This window comes from Bombina bombina, chromosome 6 (genome assembly GCF_027579735.1).
Source record: "Bombina bombina isolate aBomBom1 chromosome 6, aBomBom1.pri, whole genome shotgun sequence".
Classification (NCBI taxonomy): domain Eukaryota; kingdom Metazoa; phylum Chordata; class Amphibia; order Anura; family Bombinatoridae; genus Bombina; species Bombina bombina.
Window position 1 is genome coordinate 288,030,901 of NC_069504.1, and position 21,792 is coordinate 288,052,692.

Here is a 21,792-nt window from a genome sequence, read left to right on the forward strand (position 1 = left end):
ATTTTGCTAGTGATAATGATCCTCTAGAGATCTTTCCTGATAGACAAGTTTGCACGAAGGGGGTAGTTGTTCTGAGTAGATCCTGTTTGTTTTGTGTCTGTTGGATAAAGTGTTGTAGTTGGGCGTATTTTAGCCATGGGGAAAAGGACCCATATAGTTTTGAGATATTTCTGCTCTAGGTTTGAGCTTGCCTTGGTTAAGTAATTGAACTATAGGGATAGAATCTAATAGCTTGTGGACTACTATTTCTTTCCTGTGTGATTCGTATCCTCCCATAAGTTCTATGTTGGGGAAAATTGGTGTAGAGTGGTGATGTGGGTGTGGCTAGAGTCAGGTTCATTTTAAGAAGGCAGTCCCATGTATTGAAGATATGCCTATAGAGTGGGGAAGATGAACAAAGTGGTGTGCGCCTCACTTTGGGAAGCCAACAAAGGGGTTGCGGGGGCCGGTGCTCTAAGTAGTTGAGAGTCCACTGCTATCCAAGCCTTGGAGTCTCTTCTACAGTACCAGTCTAGCAATTTTTGTATAACTACCGAGTGATAATAGAGGCTGATATTGGAGAGACCTAGTCCTCCATTTTGAAGGGACCTGTTAATTGTTACTCTATTTATTCTAGGTCGGGTCCGACCCCCATATGGAAGGAGTTAATTGCGCCTTGTAGCTGTTGTAGGTAGGTTTTGGAAGTGTAATTGGCATTGTTTGCAGTATGTATAGGATTTTGGGTAATATAGTCATTTTTGATAGTTTGGATTCTTCCCCGCTATGACAAGGGCTTATCTTTCCATGTAGAAAGAGAATGTTGGATGGAATGTAGTAGCGGCTGGTAGTTCAGGGGGAACCACAGAGATGGGTTTGGTGATAATACTATCCCCAGGTATTTTAAGTGTGAATTTTAGACATACCATTTTTATTGTGCATTTAATGTAACATCTCCAAGCAAATCTTCATGTAATTTTTTACTTTATTTTTAAAACATCTACATTCTAGTACTGCTCCAAGACCATTTAAAAGAACAGGTGATTCTCTTTCAAATGAGCCTTGGATGTTTGTAGCTGCTAAGGGAGATGAGATCTAGAGGTTAAAAGAACCTCCCCCCATCCAGCTCTCTTGCAGCTACCGGTGCATCCTGGTTCAGCCCCTTTGTGACATCACCGGCACTCCCATGAAGCCTGGGAGTGCTGCCCACTAGACCACCAACTATTCCTGGCCTGTAGTGCAGGCGATTGTCAAAAATAGAGCAATCCCACTGCATGACGAAAAAGACGTGCCATGCACCTACAAGCCGCGATGTGCATGACGAGTTTTAGGGATGCACAAAAGTATCTTTTATGAGGATCTGAAATCGGAAGTAAGCTGCAGCTCGTGTCCTTCGGGTTTTTTCGTAGCCAGATTGATTCCTGTAAAAGATCCCCACGCTAAGATCTCAGCAAATTCAGATATTAGAGTGAAGATCTTTTACAAGAATCAGCCCGGCTACAAAAATATCCGAAAGGGCATGAGCCGCTGCTTACTTCCGCATTTGGACCATCACGAAAGATCTGAATGAGTATCCCTAATGAGCATAGCTGGTCATGCACATGAAGTGGTTAATAAAGTTAAATGAAGTATTACCTGGAGTGCTAGTTTTACTTAGTGTTATTCTAATTACCGGTATATTTAGAGATCATTATGGTAACCTGTTTGTTTCAGTCTAGCTTGGGTTTATTTGTCATGACTAACATGCAACTGATAATCACATTTAATATCTTAATAATTTGTCTTCTTCCTACAGATGAAATCATACCCATTAGCCTTCATGTTCATTGCAATAAATTTATGCAACCTTATTTTAGATCAGTGTTCCTCAATTCCAGTCTTCAGGGCACACTAACAGATCAGATTTTCAGGGTATCTGATTTAGAATACAAAATGAAATAATCAGCTGATCAATAACCATGGTTTATTAACCTGCTCTTCTCTGACAGGTTTCACCTCCAAAAGCCTTGCTTACACCGTCACCTATTCTTTAAAGGAGTAATGCATTTTTACAAGCTCCAATACATAGCTGCTTCTTTGTGTGTGGGTGTTTTTTCTTTGAGACTTTCATGTGAGACAAAGAGGGTGAATTACTCTATACCACTGATTTTCAAAACTGTCCTCAGGTCTCCCTAACAGGCCAACTTTTCTGGATGACCTTGAATGAGAGCAGGAAAAATAGCCATATTTACTAATCAGCTGATATTTCACCTGTTCTCATAGTTCAGATATCCTCAAAATGTGACCTGAGTACAGGTTTGAAAACCAGTGCTCTATACACTAAGCCAGAGCTTTCCAAACTTTTCATGTTGGTGGCACACTTTAAACCTACATCATTTTGCGACACAGTAATTCAGTTGTACTAGCAAAAACAGGAGGTTAAACTAAATTGTTTTAAGAGATACGGACACATAAATTATAATGAAATGTATTTACAAGTAACAGTATGTAATTATCTGCAAGAATTAAAAAAAGTTTAATAAAACCAATAGCTACTTACTATTTTAAATGGGATGTATGAGGTTTATGGGATGAACACAGTTTCTGAATATTTTGTGGGATATTAGATAAAGGACACTCGCATTTCATCATCAAGCATTTTTAAGCTTCCACTTCCTATCCATATATTAAGAGCAGGAGCAGCAATGGAGCTAGCTGCAAAAATACCCCCAACAATTTTAATTCTGACTTCAGCTCAGCTACCCTCAGAGATCTGCAAGTCTGACTGACTACTGCCCAGGCTGCAAACACACTGCTATCCCACTCACTGACTACACATGCAGTCACGAGCCAATTGAGGAGACTACAAGTGCAGTCAAGAGCCAATGTGCCGCCAAAGCCGCCCAATGGGAATAGTTTTAGTCACTGAGCTGTGCCAATAGGTTAAGATGATCTGTGACTCACTAGGTATCAATCACATGTCAACCATGTGATATGCGTAACAGGGCCGACGGCAAGTCGGAAACCTAAAAAAAAAAAATTTAAAAAATTTGTGCTGAAGCAGGGACACACCTACACACAGCCGCCGACACACTAATGTGTCACGACACACAGTTTGGAAAGCACTGCACTAAGCTATTAGCAGCTCTTGAAAACCCAGTAGCACTTTTGCATTTCATAATGGCTGCACTTATGACCATAAACTCAACTTAAAAACGCTCTCATAAATCTGTTAGTTCTCAATGTCTTTCTTTTTAAAAATAAGATGTATTCATTAGCATGACCTTACAAGGGTCCCTCTTTTTGTGGGACAGTCTATTATTTCTCCTTACACTTCTTTGAGATTGTCTCATCATATCACATGTAACATACAAATTCCTTATTCACGAAAGTTTCACTATTTGATAATATTTCAAGATCTTGTATTATAATTATACATAATAATGATCTAATATGATCACATTTACCACTGCACTGGACAGCTCTAACACAAACAGTATAATTCCAGCCTATGTGATCTTTCAGGGTATACACCAAAATACGCTGCTCCGGTGCCATGGAGACACACGCTTTGATATGTAAACTAGTAGCTAATTAAAGGTATTCTCCACTATGTATCTCTCTGCACATAAAAACTTATGATTCTGATACATACATTCCATTCTAATGAAATCCATATTTTCCATTATTCTACCCAATGTGACAAATAAGACCAAACCATATGCAATGTCCATTTCATTCAATATATAAATTGAAATACTTCGAACTTTGAAAATAAACTAAGATGATTATATGATTAGGCCTCTTCTGCATGTGCGATTGCACTAGCATTTGTAAGCTAGTCACAATATAATCGCGTAGAATTTAACAATACATAAAGTTCGTATTTTACCACCAACCTAGTTGAAAAACTTCTATAATATAAGGAGTTATCCAGCACTCACAACACTTAGAACTATTGCTACATTTGAATATCCAATCAACCAGTGTTTACCAGTCAAAACGTCATAGGAGGCGTAAATGCTTTAATGATATGAGTATTCATCAAATGTGACGACAATGCTAGCAAACCTCTGATTGGTACTACGTGATATGGTACAATCCAATCACTGTTTCGGATACGGTCAGACCCCCTCAAGTAGGCGTGATCAAAACTCACCTAAATATCGGCAATTTATGTCCAGACACCCCCCTCCCTGAGGAAGCGTAATGTGAAATGCGACTGCATCAGGGGTTCAGTGTGTGTGTTTTAATGAGTTGTTGACTACCTTTTCTCTTGCAAGATGTATCAAGTCCACGGATTCATCCTATACTTGTGGGATATTCTCCTTCCAACAGGAAGTGAAAAAGAGAGCACCCACAGCAGAGCTGTCTATATAGCTCCTCCCCTAACTGAACCCCCTAGTCATTCTCTTTGCCGGCTCTAAGCAAGTAGGAAGGGTAAAGTGATTGTGGTGACAAAATGTTAGTTTTTATTTCTTCAAGCTAAAATTTGTTATTTTAAATGGTACCCGTGTGTACTATTTACTCTCAAGCAGAAAAGAGATAAAGATTTCTGCCTGGAGGATGATGATCTTAGCATTTGTAACTAAGATCCACTGCTGTTTCCCACAGAGGCTGAGAAGTACAGGAAAACTTCAGTTGAGGAACGGTTTGCTTGCTATGCTGCACCGAGGTATGTTTCAGTCATTTTTTCTAGAAAAAACTGTGATATTTCAAGAAAAGGCGGACAGTATCCCCATGAGGGGAAGGGTAAGCTGTAATCAGAGACTTATTGTAGTATTACAAGCTTGCATAAGGGCTAAGTTACTTTCTGGTTGACACTTATATAATAGAGCAAACATTTTATTGAGAAATATGGTAAAACGTTTTTGGGACTTTTATTTAGAGGGTTCATTTGACTTATTTAAGGTTTTATAACCCACATGGCTGTTTGAAACACATTAGTGTGTTACTTTAAGGCTCCACAGACATCAAGAGGTGGGTGGGGCCTAATTTTGCGCCTTAGATGCGCAGTTGTTTTTTCATTACTGGACAGCAAGCTGCAACACAGGAGGGTCCTGACTGGGGTTTTGGAGCCAAAACGAAGCCTTGTTCCTTCAGATTCAACCCCTAAGGGCAGGTAGGCGCCAGAGCAAGAGCTGTGGCAAGGTGGCTGACCGTGTATTTTCCGGTTTTGACACTTGTCAATCCGGTTTCGTTATTAAGGGGTTAATTTCTTTTTTTACTGGTGGGGCAACCTTACTAAGGCTTAATGCATATACTGTAAAAAAATCGAAAAGTTTGCTGCATTTTTAGGCAGTTTTGCAGAACGTGTGCACCTTTTTTTCTCTAAAGGCCTTAGTACCGTTTTTTTTTAAATTGTTGTTTTACATTGAATAAAGTGTTTTCCAAGCTTGCTTGTCTTATTACTAGCCTGTTAAGTATGTCTGACATCAAGGAAACTCCATGTTCAATATGTTTAGAAGCCATTGTGGATCCCCCTCTTAGAATGTGTCCCACTTGTACTGACATGTCTATAAATTTTAAAGAGCATATTTTAGCACTTAAAAATGTAGCACTAGAGGATTCCTCAGACAGAAAGAAATGAGGTTATGCCATCTAGTTCTCCCCAAGTGTCACAACCAGTAATGCCCGCACAAGTGACGCCAAGTACCTCTAGTGCGTCTACTTCATTTACCTTACAAGACATAGCAGCAGTTATGAATTCTACCGTCACAGAGGTTTTATCTAAATTGCCTGGGTTACAAGGGAAGCGTGATAGCTCTGGGTTAAGAACAAATGCTGAGCTTTCTGACGCTTTAGTAGCCCTATCCGATACCCTCACAATGTTCTGAAGTAGGGTACGAGATTTGCTGTCTGGGGGAGAGATTTCTGATTCAGGAAAGACGCACTCTCAGACAGACTCTGATATGACGGCCTTTATATTTAAGCTAGAACATCTCCACTTGTTGCTCAGGGAGGTATTAGCAACTCTGGATGATTGTGACCCTATTGTGGTTCTAGAGAAATTGTGTAAAATGGACAAATACTTAGAGGTTCCTGTTTACACTGATGTTGTTCCGGTCCCTAAGAGGATTGCGGACATTGTTTCTAAGGAGTGGGATAGACCAGTTATTCCGTTTCGCTCCCCTCCTACTTTTTAGAAAATGTTTCCCATATCTGACACCATGCGGGACTCGTGGCAGACGGCTAAGGTGGAGGGAGCTATTTCTACACTGGCTAAGCGTACAACTATACCTATTGAGACAGTTGTGCTTTCAAAGACCCTATGGATAAAAATTAGAGGGACTCCTAAAGAAAATTTTTGTTCATCAAGGTTTTCTTCTCCAACCTATTGCGTGCATTGTTCCTGTAACTACTGCAGCTGCTTTTTGGTTCGAGGCTCAGGAAGAGGCTCTTCAGGTGGAGACCCGATTAGATGATATTCTGGATAGAATTAAGGCTCTTAAGCTGGCTAATTCTTTCATTACAGATGCCGCTTTTCAACTGGCTAAATTAGACTCTCCTCCTGATAAACATTCTAGAACTGAGAGCAATAATCAATGCGCTTCAGGCGTGGCCTCAACTGACTGCGGCCAAATTCATCAGATTTCAGTCGGACAACATCACGACTGTAGCTTATATCAATCATCAAGGGGGAACACAGAGTGCTCTAGCGATGATAGAGGTTTCCAAGATAATCCGATGGCAGAGGACTCACTCTTGCCATCTTTCAGCAATCCATATCCCAGGGGTAGAGAACTGGGAGGCGGTTTTCCTAAGTCGTCAGACCTTTCATCCGGGGGAGTGGTATTTGCCCAACTGATTCAGCTATGGGGCACACCAGAATTGGATCTGATGGCGTCTCGTCAGAACGCCAAGCTTCCCTGTTACGGGTCCAGGTCAAGGGATCCCCAGGCAGTACTGATAGATGCTCTAGCAGTGCCCTGGTCCTTCAACCTGGCCTATTTGTTTCCACCATTCCCTCTCCTTCCTCGTCTGATTGCCAGAATCAAACAGGAGAGAGCTTTGGTGGTTTTGATAGCACCTGCGTGGCCACGCAGGACTTGGTATGCAGATCTGGTGGACATGTCATCCGTCCCACCATGGACTCTGCCGCTGAGGCAGGACCTTCTGATTCAAGGTCCTTTCAAGCATCCAAATCTAATTTCTCTGCGTCTGACTGCTTGGAGATTGAACGCTTGATTTTAGCAAAGCGTGGTTTCTCTGAATCGGTCATTGATACCTTGATTCAGGCTCGAAAGCCTGTCACCAGAAAAAATCTATCATAAGATATGGCGTGAATATCTTTACTGGTGGGATTCCAAGGGTTACTCATGGAGTAAGATCAGGATTCCTAGGCTATTATCTTTTCTCCAAGAAGGATTGGAGAAGGGATTATCAGCTAGTTCCTTAAAGGGAAAAATATCTGCTTTGTCTATCCTTTTAAACAAGCGCCTGGCGGATGTTCCAGATGTTCAGGCGTTTTGTCAGGCTTTAGTTAGCCTGTGTTTAAACCTGTTGCTCCGCCATGGAGTTTAAATTTAGTTCTTAAAGTTTTTCAAGGGGTTCCGTTTGAACCTATGCAGTCCATAGATTAAGCTTCTATCTTGGAAAGTTCTGTTTTTAGTAGCTATCTCTTCTGCTCAAAGCGTTTCTGAATTATCTGCTTTACAGTGTGACTCTCCTTATCTTGTTTTGCATGCTGATAAGGTGGTTTTGCGTACCAAACCTGGATTCCTTCCTAAGGTTGTTTCTAATAGGAATATCAATCAGGAAATTGTTGTTCCTTCTCTGTGTCCTAATCCTTCTTCCAAGAAGGAACGTCTGTTGCACAACCTAGATGTGGTTTGTGCTTTAAAGTTCTACTTACAAGCAACTAAAGATTTCCGTCAAACATCTTCATTATTTGTTGTCTATTCTAGAAAGCGGAGAGGTCAAAAGGCTACGGGAACCTCTCTTTCTTTTTCGCTGAAAAGAATCATTCGTTTGGCTTATGAGACTGCTGGCCAGCAGCCTCCTGAAAGGATTACTGCTCATTCTACTAGAGCGGTGGCTTCCACATGGGCTTTTAAAAAATGAGGCTTCTGTTGAACAGATTTGTAAGGCGGCGACTTGGTCTTCGCTTCACACTTTTTCCAAATTTGACAAATTTGATACTTTTGCTTCTTCGGAGGCTGTTTTTGGGAGAAAGGTTCTGCAAGCAGTGGTGCCTTCCATTTAGGTACCTGTCTTGTCCCTCCCTTCATCCGTGTCCTAAAGCTTTGGTATTGGTATCCCACAAGTATTGGATGAATCTGTGGACTACATCTTGCAAGAGAAAACAAAATTTATGCTTACCTGATAAATTTCTTTCTCTTGCGATGTATCGAGTCCATGGCCCGCCCTGTCTATTTAAGACAGGTAGTATATTTTGTTATAAAACTTCAGTCACCTCTGCACCCTATAGTTTCTCCTTTTTCTTCCTAGCCTTTGGTCAAATGACTGGGGGGTGGAGTTAGGGGAGGAGCTATATAGACAGCTCTGCTGTGGGTGCTCTCTTTGCCACTTCCTGTTGGGAAGGAGAATATCCCACAAGTATTGGATGAATCCGTGGACTCGATACATCGCAAGAGAAAGAAATTTATCAGGTAAGCATAAATTTAGTTTTTTCCATTAGTGGCAAACTTTCATGCTAATATTGATTGTTGGCTGCCCAGCAGAGATGTGTTTTTAATTATTTCATGGCAGCATTTTTGCTAGCAAAATAGAGCTGTCTTTTATTTTATAACATAATAAAGGTTCAATTTTAACTGCACCTTAAGCTTTTTTTGTGCTAACAGCATTTTCTTTGTGTGCCTATCTATAAATAGGTTATTCTTGTATAATTTATATCTTACCTGATAAATTCCTTTCTTTCATGGTGGCGAGAGTCCACAAGCTGTTATGTATGGGATATACATTCCTACCAGGAGGAGGCAAAGTTTCCCAAACCTCAAAAGCATATAAAAAGCCTGCCACCTCACCCATACCTTAGTTTGACATACAGCGAAGTGGTGAGATGTTTAGAAGGAGTAAAAGACAAAATGAGGAGCAAGGAAAAAGATGCACTAAATACAAATAACCCCAAACAGGAGGGAGCTTGTGGACTCTTGCCACTTGTCAATTTATCAGGTAAGGTATAAATTATGTTTTCTTTCATATAGGTGGCGAGAGTTCACAAGCTGTTACATATGGGATCTAATACCCAAGATGTGGAAGTCCACGAATAACAATAAAGGGAGGGATAAAATAAAAACAGCTTTTTCTTCTTAAACGGGAAGAGTCCACAGCTGCATTCATTACTTTTGGGAATTCAGAACCTGGCCACCAGGAGGAGGCAAAGACACCACAGCCAAAGGCTTAAATACCTCCCCCACTTCCCTCATCTCCCAGTCATTCTTTGCCTTTCGTCTCAGGAGGTTGGCAGAGAAGTGTCAGAATATTGAAGATAGTCTCTTATGGAGAGTAGTAAACTTCGAAATGGGACTGGAGTTTTAAGTAATCCTGTTAGCATCACAGTGAGAGCATGGATGAAAGTTTAGAGTCCAGAGATGCAGGGGGAGTTCTTCTGCAAAACCATCCCGACTCATTAACAGCTCCTGGGCATTGACGAGTTTCGCTGCCTGCCTTTATTCACTCAAGTCCATGTCAGAAGCGATGCTACTATCTGTCATACTTGAAGGGCTGTGTTCCTGCTCCACAGCGTAGATTCTGGTAAGATCATTTCATTTTATTTCGATATGTGAATGTAATGTTAATGAAAGAAGCCAGGGTCCCAGTGGGACTCCTTTATCTTAAATGGAATCAAGGGTAATATCTCCTGAGGGGGGTTATTGAACAGGGGGGACTTAAATCATGTTTGTTATGTGATTTTGTCTGCTGTTTAGTGTTACTTTGGCTCATGGCTATTCGGACACAATGGCCTTATATCATCAGTTTGTGCGGTCCTAGGGACTGGTGCGCTTTTTGGCTTACACGATGCACCTCTTGACCGGGTGTGGTCACATTGTATTCCATTTCCGCACCTTGACCGCGTGGCGACAGAGGGAGTCTGTTCATTAGTTCTCTGGTTCACGGGAGGCGGTGAGTGCCCCAGCCATTGGGGGTGTAAGGTGCCTTTAGTGTTTGTCCATAATTACAATATCCAAGTTATGGAGGATTCTGGTATTTTTGTAGATTCAGAGTATATGTCTTGTGAAGTATATGAAATGGCCCGGGTTATCCATGCCCATCAGTTATGTGCCGATTGCCATTCTAGAGTACTCTTTCCCCCGAATCAGGGAATTAATAGTGCGCTGAGCCATCCACCCCTGAGGATTCCATGTCCTACAAGGCGCGTGCCCCAGAACCTTTCTTTGCTACACAAGCAGGTGTCCCTACGGCTGTTACTCCTTCTCCGGAAGGAGGCTTGTTTCCTCCAGAGGTTGCAGCAGGGTTCCGCATGGCCATATCTATGGTGTTTGCACATTTTTATCTCCCTAGAGAGGTATTTTTAAGATACTGTCCGTGTTCTGATAACCAGGGTTCATCGGGCGTGGGATTGCCTGAGTCAGACCTTTTGGGGAAGTGATGGCCTCTGAGGCTTCGGGGCTGGGAGCGTCCATTGACCTGGCAGCCCTTGGGCGTTGCCTTTTTTATTTGAATCCGGTTAGGATATGTGTGTTTTTTTATGAAGCTCATGTCTGTTGTAATTGTCCGTTGTGGGAACATTCCTTCTCTGGAACTGATACTTGCAATTTTGTGGTTGCGTGTGCAGTCCCTTTGAAGCTGTGCATTCTATATGATTATAGTTTATGTTATCGATCCCTTTGGGGTTTAGTTTTTTTCTTGGACCTTGGACAGTTCAGGGGAGTTCCTTGTACCAGGCAGGTACTGGTCGGGCGCTAGCTGCTGTTCCTTATGGTTCATGTCACCCACGTGGTGCCGGTGTGCTGGTTATCTTGTTGGGTGTTGAGTCGTTCACTTTGATGAAGTGTTCGTGTTTGTTTTATCCAACTTGAGGGGTTGTTTTCGTTTTCTTATACATCAACCTGCTCCTCGTCCTCGGTGAACGGAGTGTCGGAGGGTTTGTTCCTCTACCATTTTCCTTAGGTTGGGGTCCGGGTGCGGACCTGTCTATGTCTCCTTGTGGCCTCGGAACCGAAGTTCCCCATTCCCAAGGGTTTGGAGGTCTAAATGACCACTGGACAGCCCGGGTACCAGTTTGGATGACATTTTTTCGTTCTATCTTGGTATCTTACGGGTGTCTGTTTTTCTTGTGGTAGTCACCGGTACCTATTGAGGTTGCTGGGACTGCTTCTGTCCCTTTTAGGGTGGTCCGGTCATCTGAGTTCAGAAGTGCGGATATGTCTGTCTTCCCTTGTTTCTGCATATAGCATGCTCTCATAAGAGGGAGCGCAGGGGTTGAGTTTCTCCCCCTTTTTTTCTCCCCGGCAACCGCCCTTGGTTCGCTCTGCAGAGGAGTTGTGGGGTTTTCTATGGTCTTCCTTGTGGGGTACAGGGATTTCCGGGAGGGTGATCCTGTGAGGATTTTGGCTCTCCGTCTAAGGGGCTTGTTCAGCCTGCTGGGTAGCCTAGTGGGTTGCCAGTTACCCACATGACTATGGTGTTCTCCATTATATAGAACTCTGTCCCTGGTGACCTTCGGGGTCCCTGGAGAGTTTGAATCCAGATGCAGCTGATTGTCTCTTCACTTTGTATTTCAAATTGCAATAAAAAGATAATTTTTCTTGGAATATTGCACTTGAATCTCTAGGAGCTTTTGTTCTCTGGGGTTGCAGAGGGTTCAGCTGTCTAGACCTGTCTAGATATTTGTCTACTGAGCTGGTGGTAATGGTCGTTGAGTTCTTGCGCAATGGTATTGCTTACCGTTTCTCTTTAAGCCTCTTCGACCTGTCCATGGCTGGGAAAGTGGTCCCCTTGGCATTTGTCCTCTTGGGGAGGATTTTGAAAGTCTTACGGTTTCCATGGAGACCTTGTTGGTTCTATCTTCTCGTTTTTTCTTCCTCCCTTGCGTGCTAGAGGCTATGGAGGCTGGTTCTGGTACTAGGGTATTATTATGACTCAATGCCCTATCTCCCTTTTTTGGTAGTGCTCCTTCTTTGGGAAGGGAAATGTGCAAGGTTTCAGGACCCGTGCACAACGTATCTATTATGGGCCACCTGTAGTGGCCGGATGGTTTGCCTAGCAAGCAGAAGGTTTGGAGTTTGCAACCAGCTGCAGCTATTGTATCTGGAATGTGTGCTCGTAAGCTGTTTGGCAGTCGTGGTAGCATACTAAAGAAAGAAAGGAAAGAAAAACACTATTGTGGCACACTGAAACTATAAGTGGAAAGTGACTACAATCAAAATAAAAGGAAGGGGAGACGGGTATGGTTAGTTAAAACTTAACATTTTACTAATTTTAATAATATAAAAGAATTATATAGGGTGAAAGAACACACATATTAAAACACAACTAAAAATATAACAAGGAAGACTGCTCCCTGAGTGTGTCTCCATGAACAATTAAATCTCCAAATGGTTACAATAGTATGGCAAATATATAATTTTAGAGGTGATTACTGAGCAGGTAATAAAGAGATACAATTATAAACATTGAAGTTTTTAGTTCTATAACTATTACCTGAGTAAACCAACTAATATAGGGATAGCTGCGTCTGCACACATGGGCACTTGAAAGAGGACAGATAGAAGTACGATAAGGTGTAGTGATTGGTGTAACTGAGAAACAGTGAGGTCAAATAGCTTCCAAATCAGTTTTTGAATCTCAATGGTAACTGAGTTTGCGAGTTAGCATTACACTAAACATAATGTTACTTGTATCTCGAACAGGAGGCTGTTGAAATATACAGGGTTTACAAAATTATGACACCCGGTGTAGCTTCATAAGTTCCAATTAACGTAACCAAGATAGGCTGCGTTATACCTAAGATTATCGTTCTTACTTACCAGACTTAGCCTGGAGTATCACAGCCAAAGATGGCTGTAATAGTACCTTTTAATACTGTGGTAGAAAAAAAAGAGAAGCTAAGTAGCTTGTGCTATGCATCTATGAGTTAGGTAAATAACACTATCTATGCGTATTACCACCCTAACGGCAGGAAATTACCTTTTAATACCGTACTGAGACTAGCCGTAACTAGAACAGTAAAGACTAAAACATGCAGGCAGAGTAACCTAACTTTAACTAAAAAGTAGTAAGAGAACTGTACCGCGTACAAATTACAGCGGTTTGGGAGAAATTTACTATAACCACACACAACAGGGAGCAGTGCGAACGCCTGACGCGCGTTTCGCAAATGCTTTATCAAAGGCACAGATCGTCAGTCAACCTCATTCCTTTATACTGACAGTAGCCAATCGTTCGCAAGCGGTAGCGAGCGTCACTACCGTGGTGACGCCCATATAGAGGGAGGAGATGATAGGTCCGAGTGAGGGGGTGTGACCCCAATCACAATATTGAATTTCTACACGCCTATTCTCACAGGCTCCAGTCAAAGCGTATATCATAATGACAGGAGGAAAGTGGGTGTGTTGTATAAGTTTGTTGATGTTTACGCTGGGAGCCTCATGTTTGTGTGTCTACAGTCTGTAGATCGTTGGTCACAAGATCACAGTATATAAGGTGATACTACTCACGGTGATAGTGCATACATATTACCTCTATCTTAATAGTTAATTAAGATTATTAACTTGGTTATACAAGATATACATGTACGGAGCGAATAAATCAATAATTCATATAGTATATATGCGGTCTAAGTCCACTGACAAGTGCAGACACACACTTGCATACCTATTGTTGATATTTGACCCGTTAATGGTTACATAATTCGACAAATCCAAAGATAGAAAAATAGTTATCAATAGAGTTATCCAACGATAAGAGAACAGTTATTAATCGCAGTATATACATTATAGCTTGATTTACTACTTAAACGTTGCAGGTGATCCGCTGTTAACAAATGTGACATTTAGATATTATGACTATTCTTAGCCACGATATATCAGATATAGGTGCCCTCCATTATAATATCATTGGTATTCCATTCGATTTACCATGAGATATTATTTGAGTGGGAGAAATTATCCCTCAACTTAACAGTCCTTAGTAATAATCTCAAAAGATATCTATACCGAATTTAGGGGTAACTCAAAAGACAATCAATAGAAAAAATTAACAAATGATCTCTAAGATGTGCTTTATTATCATAGAAAAGCGCTGTAATTAATTTGTTCATTCATCCCCAATGGCGACATAATCTGTAGTCAGAAAATCCACCTAGTTTCTGCCTTCAGTTCATTCTCAATGTTGCCTCCACGTATCCCTAATTTGATTCTCTGGGGTATTCAGCATTTCAAATCAGGTTTTCCGCTAAAGTGTTCCAGGAAATGCATTGCAACTGTAGTCAATTTTTTGTTTCTGTCTGTTTCCGTCTTTCTCCATATCTTTACGTACGTTCTTAACATTGCAGATATGTTTGCCAAGTTTGGTTCTAAGTTCCCTTGTCGACATCTCCACGTACCGTTTACCACATCCACAAGCAATGCAGTATATTATATTCTGTGTCCTGCAGTTGTATAATTCTGTCATATGTTTTTTTCCCACTCGGGAAGATATCCATTTCCTTTACATTAGACATATATGGAGAGAACTTGCATGTGCCACAAGGATACGTTTCTGTGAGCTTATCCTTTCTTCCCAGGATGTTTTTAACAAAATGGCTCTTCACTACTTTGTCCCTTAAGGTGGGGGCCCATCTCTGTGACTGCTATTTTATCACCCACACTCTTTGCGATGTCCTCATCTGTGTGTAAGATGTGGAGATGCTTGTTGAGAATCTTAGTAATTTCTTGACATGCATTATTAAAAGTGCCAATGAATCTTATATGGGTATCTGTGACCCATTTATCCTTAGGTTTTAGTAGATCCGTTCTGGGAGTATAGAGTGCCCTATGGTATGCCTGTTTCAGAATTCAGTTCGGATATTGCCTCTGTTTGAGTCTTTCTTTCATGATTTTAGCTTGTTGCTTAAAAGTTTCTTTATCTGAACAGTTTCTACGTAAACATAGGAATTCTCCAAAAGGGATACTGTTTTTGGTTGGCATATAGTGAGCGCTTTCAAAACTCAGGATGGAATTAGTTGCCGTCTCTTTGCGGAAGAGGTCAGTTTTCACTCTTCTAAACATATCTTGGGAAATGGTGAGATCCAAGAAGTTAACCTTCTCAAAATCAATCTCTTTGGTTAGTCTTAGATTCATATCATTCCTGTTAAGGGTATCTTTCTCCTCTCCAGAGTATGAGGATATCATCAATATACCTTAACCATAACATCACATGTTCAGTACAGATATCATTTAATTCATTAAAAAATCTCTCTCTCTTCCACCACCCCAAGTATATGTTGGCGTATGTTGGTGCACACGCCGTGCCCATGGCAGTTCCCCTTATTTGCAAGTAAAAACTGTTGTTAAAGACAAAGTAATTGTGACTCAACACAAATTTAAGCAGTTTAATAATGAGATCATTTTTCAAGGGGCATACTTTGTGTTCCATTTTTAGGAAATACTTCACAACATAGCAACCTCTATCATATTCAATTGAGGTGTAGAGAGATTCCACATCGCAAGTTGCAAATAAAGTCGAATCATCAAAAACAAGTTCTTAAATTTTGAATAAAACATCCATTGTGTCCCGTGTATATGAGGGTAGTGTGAGTACAATGTTGCGTAATCTGATATCAAGATATTTTTAAGCTTGTTCACATATAATACCCATGCCCAACACAATGGGCCTCCCAGGTGGAATAGTTTTGTTTTTGTGTACTTTAGGTAATAAGTACAACATAGCTGTTTTAGGGTTGCTGACTTGTAGAAATTTAAATTCTTTTTCCGAAATAATCAGTTCTGCTTTTGTGTCATTAATTATCCTAGTATACATATTAAGATAATCCTCAGTAGGGTTCCCTAAGAGTTTCTTGTAACAGTTGTTATCCCCTAATTGTTGTAATGACTCAATAAGGTACATATAAGTGGGCCAAATAACGATATTGCTACCCTTATCAGAGGGCTTTATCACAACATTCCGCCATCCCTCAATTTCTTGGAGGGCTGTAATTTCCTTGAGCGTTAGGTTCGTTTCTTTGTCACCAGATATTTTTTTAATGAAATTTTTTTTTATTGATTTTTCAACATTTTACAAGTATAAAGTCAGACCAACTGTGTAACAATTTCAATTGATTTACGAATCTCCTTGCCACTAAACACTGTGACTAAAGGTATGCAACAAAAAGACTACCAAACAACCGGCAATAAGTAATGAATAAATAAATAAGCTCAGCGTGACCATTAGTTGATGGCCCCATTTCTAGAGCGCTTTATTACTCCATTTAGAGCCCCTATAAAAGAGGACCCGGCTCAGAAGATTCCACTGCCACGGGGAAATTGGATTCAACTCTGAGAGAAGGGATAGGGAAGTGTGTTGTGACCCACCCAGACTAGCTGGGCAGGAGCGGAAATGGCAGGGGATGTGTCTATAACCCCTATCATACTCTCTCTTATCTCTCCTATCTATTTCTGGCCTCAGTGTACATTATCCAGGGCTCCCACATTCGAAGAAACTGTTCCTTATTATCTAAAATATCTGCGGAGGTGCTGCTCATTTGGTAATAATAGTCAATTTTATTCTTGATTATCAAAAAAGAGGGTATTGTGGTCTTCCAGTACCTTGCAATAGTTAACTTAGTTACAGTGCAAATCAGTGCTACCAATTTATTTGCTATTAGGGATAGATCTGGAAGAGGCTCATGTAATAGTGCCTGAGATGGAGTTAAGGTAATTTGCCTATCCATAATTTCACTTAGGAGCTCTGATGTTTGGGACCATATGCGTGATACATGACAACAGTTCTACCACATATGTGCGTATGTGCCGCTTTCATTGCAACCACGTAAACAACTTGTGTTCGCGTGTGCTGCATGTATTCTTGACGGATGAAAGTACCATCTATAAGCCACTTTGATAAAGTTTTCCTTTAAGTGTGCACAAATAGAAAAGGAAGTGCCCGACTTTAGAATATCGCACCACTTTTCAGCGGTCCAGGTAAAATTAAATTCTGTTTCCCATTTTATCATGAATGGTAATTTATTAAGCTTGGGTGGGGTATTAAACAGTATGTATAAGTTGGAGATTGCCCCTCTTATCCGTTCAGTAGCTAGACAGAGTCTTTCGAGATAGGAGCTAACGGTTAGCTGATTTTGTCCTAAAATTTCGTCTACTCTCGCTCTTAATTGTAGGTAATGAAACCAACTTACTCTCTCTTGTTTATTTAATTCGGTATATTGATGGAAGGTTATTAACTTGGTGCCTACCAGAGCATCTGCAATGCAATACAAGCCTTTATTTTCCCACTTCTCCTGTGTAGTCTGGTCATAATGGGTAGATAGTGTCACCAAAGGGGTCGCCTTCGACCCCTTCGGTATTAAAGAGTACTGTCACCAGATAGTTTTAGGAGTTCTTGGTCACTAATTTCAAGTATATTTCCAATTGTGGATATTGGGACCATTGTGGAATGAATTTTGATTTTCTAATGAGGTTCTTGGTCCAATCTTCCCCTTGCATAGTGGTATTTGTAGCCTCACTCTCTTCTAATAGTGATACCAAGTCTAACATAGCTTGGAAATCACTATTTGTTTCTTCATGTTTACTATCAATTTTGTTAAGGGCTATCTTTCTGATAAATAAATGAAGGTCTTTAGTGACATCAAAAATATTAATTTAATTAGTAGGGGAGAAAGAGAGACCTCTTGATAGGACACTAATGTGGTCGGTAGTTAGATGTTTTTTAGAGAGATTGATAATCTGCAAATTCTCTTAATCTACCATCTTGGTCTCTTGGACCAATCCTCCTTGTTCTGTCTGTATCCCCACCTGTTTCTGTGACTTCTTTCCGTTTTTTCCGCCACTTCTCATTTCTCTTTGGTGTTTGGGCCGTCTCGTTTTTTTTAAATAAAATGGCCTATCTATCGCTATTGTTAGGTACTAATAACATTCTGTTGCTTGTACTTTCTTCTGCCTCCTCATTTGCCAAGGATTCACATTCAGAGAATTGGACTTCGTCTCTAGTCTTATTAGTTGGTAATTCCTTCTCCTTCTGGGTTTCTTTTAGTCCCAGGTAAAAACTTTACCTTTCTCGAAATCTCTCATATCTCTATTTAACTTCTCACATTTAGTTTTTATTATCTCTTTCTCCTTATTATCTAATTCATCCTTCATTTTATTATACAGGGAGTGCAGAATTATTAGGCAAATGAGTATTTTGACCACATCATCCTCTTTATGCATGTTGTCTTACTCCAAGCTGTATAGGCTCGAAAGCCTACTACCAATTAAGCATATTAGGTGATGTGCATCTCTGTAATGAGAAGGGGTGTGGTCTAATGACATCAACACCCTATATCAGGTGTGCATAATTATTAGGCAACTTCCTTTCCTTTGGCAAAACGGGTCAAAAGAAGGACTTGACAGGCTCAGAAAAGTCAAAAATAGTGAGATATCTTGCAGAGGGATGCAGCACTCTTAAAATTGCAAAGCTTCTGAAGCGTGATCATCGAACAATCAAGCGTTTCATTCAAAATAGTCAACAGGGTCGCAAGAAGCGTGTGGATAACTGCCCATGAACTGAGAAAAGTCAAGCTTGCAGCTGCCAAGATGCCACTTGCCACCAGTTTGGCCATATTTCAGAGCTGCAACATCACTGGAGTGCCCAAAAGCACAAGGTGTGCAATACTCAGAGACATGGCCAAGGTAAGAAAGGCTGAAAGACGACCACCACTGAACAAGACACACAAGCTGAAACATCAAGACTGGGCCAAGAAATATCTCAAGACTGATTTTTCTAAGGTTTTATGGACTGGTGAAATGAGAGTGAGTCTTGATGGGCCAGATGGATGGGCCCGTGGCTGGATTGGTAAAGGGCAGAGAGCTCCACTCCGACTCAGACGCCAGCAAGGTGGAGGTGGAGTACTGGTTTGGGCTGGTATCATCAAAGATGAGCTTGTGGGGCCTTTTCGGGTTGACGATGGAGTCAAGCTCAACTCCCAGTCCTACTGCCAGTTTCTGGAAGACACCTTCTTCAAGCAGTGGTACAGGAAGAAGTCTGCATCCTTCAAGAAAAACATGATTTTCATGCAGGACAATGCTCCATCACACGCGTCCAAGTACTCCACAGCGTGGCTGGCAAGAAAGGGTATAAAAGAAGAAAATCTAATGACATGGCCTCCTTGTTCACCTGATCTGAACCCCATTGAGAACCTGTGGTCCATCATCAAATGTGAGATTTACAAGGAGGGAAAACAGTACACCTCTCTGAACAGTGTCTGGGAGGCTGTGGTTGCTGCTGCACGCAATGTTGATGGTGAACAGATCAAACACTGACAGAATCCATGGATGGCAGGCTTTTGAGTGTCCTTGCAAAGAAAGGTGGCTATATTGGTCACTGATTTGTTTTTTGTTTTGTTTTTGAATGTCAGAAATGTATATTTGTGAATGTTGAGATGTTATATTGGTTTCACTGGTAAAAATAAATAATTGAAATGGGTATATATTTGTTTTTTGTTAAGTTGCCTAATAATTATGCACAATAATAGTCACCTGCACACACAGATATCCCCCTAAAATAGCTATAACTAAAAACAAACTAAAAACTACTTCCAAAACTATTCAGCTTTGATATTGAGTTTTTTGGGTTCATTGAGAACATGGTTGTTGTTCAATAATAAAATTAATCCTCAAAAATACAACTTGCCTAATAATTCTGCACTCCCTGTATGCTGTTTTAAAGTTTTCAGACCTTCAAATTTATTAAGTTTAAGACTAATATCTCCTATTTCTTTATTTAATTCCTCCACAATCTCCTGTTCGTAATCAGAGAGTATGGCCACTAACACCTCTGAGCAACTAATCAGTGCCTGTTCCCAGCGTTCCTTATAGTTTTCAATATGGAAACTAAAAAAAGGAAAGAGGCGTACCCTTAGGCCCCTAGGTATAATGTGAATTGCAAGGTATCTATCGTAGGTACTCTTGTTCCAAGGTGATTGTGTATGTTTTCTGATTAGGTCTACTAGGCACTGCCCCTTATATGTACATATTACAATAAAGGCGACTTAGAAGTGTGTTCATTAACCCTCGCCCTCCCCAGTTTTATTACCAGCGAACCCCCTCTTTGTCTCAGTAGTGGTAGCATGCCTGATGCTAGTATTTGATCAGGGGTTCATTCCTCTTAAGCCCTGTTTTCTTTTGAGGCGGATGTTGCCAGCCCTTTTTGGACTGGGTCCATTTCTCAGAGTGGGGTCTGACCGTGTGTACTTCTGTTGGCCCTGTTATCCTCCCTGGTGGGGGTTCTCGGGTGTTCCTTCCTTACTGGTTACATTTCACTGCTGGTGTTGGATGTCTTTTTGGGGTACCAATTTGTCCTGGACGGGAGTTGTCGTCGATATCTGGCACTCTCTGTGGGATGGGGTCACATGATGGTTTAGGATTAGTTTTGCTTCCCTGGAGCTGGAGCTCGCGAGTCTGTCCGTTGTGATTCTGTGTTTCACAGAGAGCCCTTTTATCTGTTGGAACGGTTAGTTCCTCTATCCTGTCGGTGGGCTCCGGGTTACCTTCAGTCCTGATACAGGTTTCCTACCTGTATACGACTAGTTATAGCAGTTGTATCTGCTGGACTAGAGTTCTGGGGAGCTTGTGGCTCTTTGGCCCACCATCAGTCATATGGTGTTGCATCTGAGGACCGGAGGGTGGATTTTGTTCGCCCTTGCTATCACTCTCTCATTGGTTGGGAGTGTCTCTCTGGGGGATAGGATCTTGTCTTTCTAGAGAGTTCTTCTCCTGGACGGTTGTCTTTTAACCACCTTTGTTTCGCTTGTCTTGGGGTATTCTTCCCTAGTCTGATGGTCCTTTGGATCTCCTTCGGGTACTCCGTTCTCTCCTTCGGAGGTAGTTGGAGGTACTTTCTCCGGGTAGTTTGTGTGATGGGAGCCTGCAGGACTTGTTTTTTGGAGGCATTGTGCTCAGCGGAATCTAAAGATTTTGAGTGGTCTCCAGCACGACTTTGCCGGTTGTTTAACTGATGGGCAGTTACCTTGTTTCTTTTTATGGTGTTTTTTTATGGGTAATACCAGGCTGTGGTGCCTTTTGAAGGGACCGCCTTCTGTACCTGCCCTTTGTTTGCATTCAGTGTCCTCTATAGCTTGAGTATTGTTTTCCCAAAAGTAATGAATGCAGCTGAGGACTCTTCCCATTTAAGAAGAAAAACGTAAATTATGCTTACCTGATAATTTTCTTTTCTTCTGACGAGAAGAGTGCACAGCTCCCCACCCGTGTTTTATCGATGAGGCGGCCGTAGTTTAGTTTATTCTTCTGGCACCTTTTTCACCCTGATATTTCTCCTACTGTTCCCTGTTCCCTTGGCAGAATGACTGGGGGATGAGGGAAGTGGGAAAGGTATTCAAGCCTTTGGCTGGGGTGTCTTTGCCTCCTCCTGGTTGCCAGGTTCTGAATGCCCAAAAGTAATGAATGCAGCTGTGGACTCTTCCCGTCAGAAGTAAAGAAAATTATCAGGTAAGCACAATTTAAGTTTTTTCACTGAAAAATGAAATCCATAACCCAAATAATGTCTTTTATGACAAAACTCAATATATAGGCACAATTATCAAACTGAGACAACTGCCTGAAGAACCTTTCTACCAAAGGCTGCTTCTGACGAAGCAAAAACAAAAATTGGTAAAATTTAGTGAAGTTATGCAAAAAAGACCAAGTGGCCGCTTTGCAAATC